Below are 6,517 nucleotides of genomic sequence, written 5' to 3'. Positions count from 1 at the left end.
CGGGAGAACTTGAGAACCAAGGGCATGTGCACTGCCGGAAATGTTGTCCACGTTTCAGGGCATCGAATCTGCCGGCACAATTAAACCCTGGCCCACTATCTGCCGGGCTGTCCATGGCGCGAGACCAAAAACAATTGGGCCCAAACGTGTGGTGGCGCGGGAACGCGCGATAGACTGAAAACTTTAAAAAAAGATTATTTTTTTTGCTCAAAAGACCTAGCCGCCGTCCCCAACGAGTTCTTCCCCAAATCGAACCCTCGAGATCCCTCCTCCTCCACCGCCGCCGCCGCCGCTGACACTCCCTCTGCCCTCGACCGCGCCCTCCACCACCGACCCCTCTGCCCTCGAACGCGCCCTCCACCATCGACTCCCTCCGCCGACCTGTGCGACCCCCACCCATATCGATGACGCCGCTGCGTAGAGGTCAACCTCGCCTCCCTCCACACGCCTCTGGTTTCGCTCCCTTCGGCACCGCCACAAGGGCTGGTCAACGGGTCCGGTGCGTCGAGGTCGACGTCGCCTTGCTCCCCACCACGTCTCCCACCACCCTGACGACGAGCGCGGTGTCTGCTCCCCAATACGCTAGTACAACATGGTGCTCAGATCTGTCATGGAGGAAACGCGATGCAGGTGTGCTTTCTATACAAAGAAGCTCTCCTTTTCTGCTCGATGAAAACTCACAAGATGCTTCGCCTTATCTTCTCCTTGCTGCACATTTTCCCTACCTTCCACTGAGTCACTACTTGGCTCCAAGTCTTTCTTATTGCTACTTATTTTTTATTTTGCTACTAAATTGATGCAGGTGCTACCAGTGAAAGGATTGGGGATTGGTTCTAGCAGTTGTAGGTTTGTTTGGAATTCATAATGCTCATGATTTGCAAAGGCTATCAGCCAGGTTATTGTACACGTACTCTTGTATTTCATTTTCTTATCTTAATAAGTTAATATGCATGTATATGTGCCTATGATTTGTAAAATGTAATGTTCTTCTATCCATCCAATTTTAGCGATGTGGACGGGTCTTTGTTTATTCAGGTTCAGACATTGCACAACTGAAGGCAAGTGTTTCACAGCTTGAGAAAGTTTACTCACTAATGGCTGACTGTATACAACTCTAGAAAGTTTCTTGTGCTAGCATCTACAAGAACTAAATTATAGACATGAGTGCTGATTTGATATTGAAAATTGCTCTACAAAATTAACTACTTTTACTTCCCTGATTTATCATCTATCGAATTGTTTCATAGCAGTTCAGTGGTGCCCTATCTGAATTCTCAACCTGCATGAAACATTGCACTGGGCAGAAAATAATTGTAGAAAGGAATGTCGTAAGTGGCTGGCACTGCCATCAGGCTATCACACACTGCACTAAATTGGGCTTGTTGGACCATGCAGGGCATCTGCACCAGATAATAGAAGCCCTGCAAGGGTGGTTTGCTTGTGAGGAGGGGTTGATTTTTTGAGTTGCAGCCTGAATGATATGTATCTTATGATACAGAGGAAAGAAAAACAATATGTTTCTTACCTTGTTGGTTGGTTGTCTACACGCACATTTCCTATGAACCATGCCTTAATAATGGAACCGCAACTGTAATCTCACATCATGATCAGTCCTCACTTGATGAAGTAGCATACCAACAAGTTAGTTAATTTTCTGAAGTTCCTGGAATAATTTTTTGACGCTGCCTGCTTCGGTACACTTTATTCTTAACCATTGGTTGATCTAAGCTCTTTTTTTACAAGAACACGTCGATGCATAGCATTAAACGCTTGCCGAAAAGAGTCCACAGCTCCTTGCACTCAAGCATTATATTGTCTGACCTCCTAAGGGTCGTTGAGGAGTTGGCATATAATAGCAGCGACACAAATGATTAAAAGGTATTCCTTTCACATGTAGGAAAAATAATCTCTATATGCTATACTGATCTGGATAGGTATTGCTTTTTACTGGAAAATAAATGCCAAACAATCCACATTTCTGCTTGTATTTTCTATACTGGTTATCACTTTCGCATTCGAAAAAAAGGATATATGCTTACCTCATGTATTGACATTTTGTATATACCTATACCTATTTCAGATCGATGTTTCAGTAAATGTCAGAGGATGTTACATTAAAGTGGAAGATGATGGTATGTGCTTACCTCACGTATTTAACTTTCTTATCACTGGGATTTGCTTCTAAAAAAACATTGTCTTTGTTGTAGCTATTGCAGGTTGGGGTATTGCTTGAGATGAATTGTTTCTACTGGGAGAAAAATATGGCAAGTCATATCTTTGGGTGCTTTTCTGAATTCATGGATATCAGAATGAGATTGTTCTCATATAGAAAGGACTGCCTGATTTGCTTCATAAAAGTAATAATGGAACTGACATCCATTCTATGATAGTTGACCTCGATAATTGATATTTAAAGGAGATATTATGCTTATTCTACCTGGAATTCTGATTTCTTCTGCTAGTGTTTCTTTATCTTGGGCATCGAGGGTCTGGAGTGTGTTCATGCTGCACATCGGCGCATCGTGTGATTATCATGCGTTCTTCAGTGGGGTCGGACCTCAACAGGAGTATGCAACTATGAGCCGTGATGAGTGCCCGCCTACTATGCCCACGGCATGCTGTATTGAGCGAGCCGTTGCTTCCTTCTTTTCTTTTCCTTTTTGATCGAAGTTCACCGCCTACAACGCCCACGATATGGCATGTTGACCATGCCCTTGCCGCTGTTTTTTTCCCTTTGTGAATGAACATAGTTGCCACTGCTTTTTTCTATGGGACGCTGCTCTTTTATTTCCTGGATAACCACGGACACCACTGTTTTGTTGTCACGCAAGCAGAGTTAAAAATGATCTCTTTTTATCTACCGAACTAATCAAGAGTTCAAGTCCAGGACATCATACATCAAAATTGGTGTGGGTCCGCCTTTCTAATGGTCGTAATTTACTCATTAATGGAGGGTCCACCAAACTAACGGTCCGATGTGTCTAATTAATGTGAGAATTTCTAGTAAATCCTCTATTCTTGATCCCTATTTTCCTTTTAGTATATAATAGATAGATACCATTGCATATTAGCGTGGGTGAGGTGTGGGCGGCTGTTTATCTTGGTAGTTAAGTCTTGGATTTAGTATTTTGCTTTCGGATACATGCTTGTTGCTATTTCAGAACATTGAAACTTTATTTAGAATTTTGTTTCCTATGTGCTTCATGCAAATGAAACTGCAGTAAAGATACAAACTATGCTTGTCCTGAATGTGCATAGCCTTTTTATGCATACAATTAGTGGAACCTTTTACATGTCCAGTGTGCGCATGTGTCCAGGAACTAAGCTTTTGCATGTCCTGTGTATTCTAAAGCTTAGTCTTTTGTTATTGGGCAAGTACTTGAAACAGTGTCTTGGTTTGCCAGTCGTAGAATCATTTATGAATAGCATAGGTGTTGCCTTCACTTGTATTCCTACGCATAGTCCAATACTTCTTTTTCCTTGATCTAATGCTCCTTTTTCGTTAAGACAAGCAAAATGGAATCACATCCTGGATTATCTCTATGGTCCTGCATCATCTTTCATAGACTAATTAAGTTATAACCGGCTTGCATTGTTTAGGAGAAATGTACCTTTCCATGTGTAAAGTGGTTAGACCTGGCATTACTGTTCAATATTTTGTACTCAACAGGAATCTTGCTATAGATACACATTGGAAGTCTAAAATCAATACTAGTAGAAACAGGTGTTCTGTCAACGACGCATCTATTTTGTTGCATGTCTCGGGCCACTCAATTTGTGATTAAATAGGTGTTCTGCATATATGTTTTCCAACTGATTGACCATGTAAGACTGGAAACAACACCATCTTTGTGACATCTAACTTGTTCTATTTGTTTTGCAGAAAGTGCTAGTACATTGGATAAGAACATTGACACATGTGACTGGGAGCCCAAAAGACTAGTAATAATGTTGTAAACCACTTCAACATAACACCAAACATTTTGGTTTCTATACAACTGTCATGTTTGTGCTAGAAAAATGTTTGAGTTTTGCTGTTTTCCATAGGATGAAACTATTTCATATCTTGAACTAGATTCTTTGTGTGTTTATACCAAAATACAAGATCCTATGATGTCAAAAATTCATACAAGTTGTGGATGTCACTTCCTTTAATCACTTCCTATTTTATCTTATGTGCAGTTTTTTGGACGGTGTTCTATGGAATCTTCACATACAGGAAACTAAAATTTATATCATAGGTAATCATATGATGTAATTGTGGTGAACTAGATGTGCTTAATTTATGTGTCAATGCATGAAACTGCTGACATTTTTTATTTTCCTATTAAATTGAATATTCACTTGATGCCTTGAAAGGAAATTTGATTAGAAATTCTCTTGATGTTGTAGACATATGTCTTATAAAACAGGAATAGTGCACTCAATAGACTCTTTTGAGTGTTGTAAATCAATGTAATGCAGATAATGTTTTATTATACATGTATTTTTCAATTTTTCTTACTGTCTAGGTTGGAAATGTTCCTGAAGACGGGTTAAGATACCTTGCCGTAACCATATGCTCTGAGCTCACCTAGAAGACCTTACAAGCTTTACTCTTTGTGCATTTTCCATTCTGTACAACTTGGACGTCTTGAAACTGCACATACTAAATTATGATGTAATTCTTCACATGTAATCAGTGAATTGCATATATTATAACCTTGTAAATGTTTGATGAACAGAATTTATAATATGAATGTGAAGTACTTGTGCAGATTCCTTCTGGTTTATTTCAATGGATGCCTCGTCAGTGTGTATCTAAATGTAAAATAAATGAAGAAATGCAATACTAAAGTGTAATAATAATATAGATTGGGGTATATGGTACCAGTGGCATATTATCTGCCGGGAAAACAATTAACTGCCGGGAGAACAAGTCTGCCGGGAGAAATTGGAACATGACGGCATACAAACTGCCGGGAGATCTTTATCTGCCGGGAATTATAATCCCCGGCAGTCGTTCTTGTGGCAGTTCTATCTGCCGAGAGAAAACCATTCCCGGCAGTTTGCCTGCCATTCTAGGTTACTTCTCTCGGCAGTTATTCTGTCCTTGCATTAGTGTTGTGGTGTAGTGCGATCACGCATGTTTACCACCTGAGGTGTTTGCTCTAACCTGGCATGCTGATGTTGGTCATATCATGCATATGGCGCCTTGCATTGCTTACATTATACATCTTATATGTCATCAGCTTGGTTTAGATTTGCTTTGTGTGAATGCCACCTGTTTGGTTTCTATATCATACTCCCATCATTCCTAACTATTTGTCTTATTAGAGATTTCAACAAGTGACTACATACGGAACAAAATGAGTGAATCTACACTCTAAAATGTGTCTATATACATCCGTATGTGGTAGTATATGGGAATTATGCAATGCCATCTTCTTTAGCCAGGCATCATATACGTGAATCATGCAGCGCCATCCTGTTTAGCCAGTCATCGTATATGTGAATTGTATCATGCCATATTTTTTCCATTATGTATTCCATTTGTCAACAATGTTTATACATTCATCTACTCTTCCTATGCATCAGCCATTTGAGTCGGTCATGGGAAAATCTGGAGTGAAAACAAGGTCTTCTGAGCAGTCAGTGCTACCTGTCGATGCAGATTTCTTGCTGGTTACAGATAGCTCCTCAGAGGAGGATTCAGAGAGAGATGACTAGTCGTATTCCCCCCCCCCCCCCGAGGTGCATGCTCTAACTTGGCTGGGTTATATTGCTCATATCATGCATATGGTATCTTGCATTGTCATGCCATCTGCTTAGATTAGACATGCTTTGTGTGAATGCCTCCTGTTTGCTTTCTATATCAGATATGTGAATTATGCAATGCCATGTTTTTCAGCCAGTTATCATATATGTGAATTATGCACCGCCATGGAGCCAGGCATCATATATGTGAATTATCTCATGCCATCTTTTTTTTCATTACGTATTCCATTTGTCGACAATCTGTGTATATTGAACTACTCTTCATGTGTATCAGCCATTTGAGCCGGTTATGGAAAAATCTGGAGTGAAAACAAGGTCTTCAGAGCAGGCAATGGTACCTGTTGAAGTATATATCTCGATGGTTACAGGGAGCTCCTCAGAGGAGGATTCAGAGACAGATGACCAGTCCTATATCCCACCTGAGGTGTATGCTCTAAGTTGCAATGTTTATATTTCTCATATGATGCATATGGTGTCTTGCATTGCTTAGTTTAGACAGCATATGCACAATATTGAATTCTATCTGCTTAGTTTAGAGATCATACATGCGAGTGCCAGTTGCTTAGTATATGAATCAATTATGTCAATTATATCATGCCATCCTGTATACTTAGACAACATGTATGTGAATTATTTCATCCCAACCTATTTTAGAAAGACATCATATAGTTGTGTCATGTCATCCTGTTTAGGTACTCATCATATGTTGAATTATGCCATTATATCCTGTTAAGTTATCCATCATATATCTGAAACTGTG

At 40.1% G+C, this 6,517-nt stretch overlaps 1 long non-coding RNA gene across 6 annotated transcripts; it reads left to right on the top strand.

The window, feature by feature from the left end:
* The first annotated feature begins 202 nt into the window (after positions 1–202).
* Positions 203–5,721, top strand: LOC147974896 (uncharacterized). 6 transcript variants are annotated; one of them, XR_015600395.1, is made up of 7 exons: positions 204–630; positions 803–1,878; positions 2,081–2,132; positions 2,208–2,264; positions 3,884–3,942; positions 4,183–4,241; positions 4,512–4,760. It is a non-coding gene; the product is annotated as an uncharacterized LOC147974896 (long non-coding RNA). The 6 variants fall into 6 exon arrangements; XR_015600398.1 differs by having other exon boundaries at positions 3,884–3,950; XR_015600400.1 differs by lacking the exon at positions 4,512–4,760 and adding an exon at positions 5,578–5,721 and having other exon boundaries at positions 203–630; positions 2,208–3,942.
* The last annotated feature ends 796 nt before the right edge of the window (positions 5,722–6,517 follow it).

This window comes from Triticum urartu, chromosome 4A, assembly GCF_056163025.1.
Source record: "Triticum urartu cultivar PI428250 chromosome 4A, HENAU_Tu73, whole genome shotgun sequence".
Lineage (NCBI taxonomy): Eukaryota > Viridiplantae > Streptophyta > Magnoliopsida > Poales > Poaceae > Triticum > Triticum urartu.
Note: the sequence above shows the minus strand (reverse complement) of the source record. Positions and strands in the feature narration are given on the sequence as shown.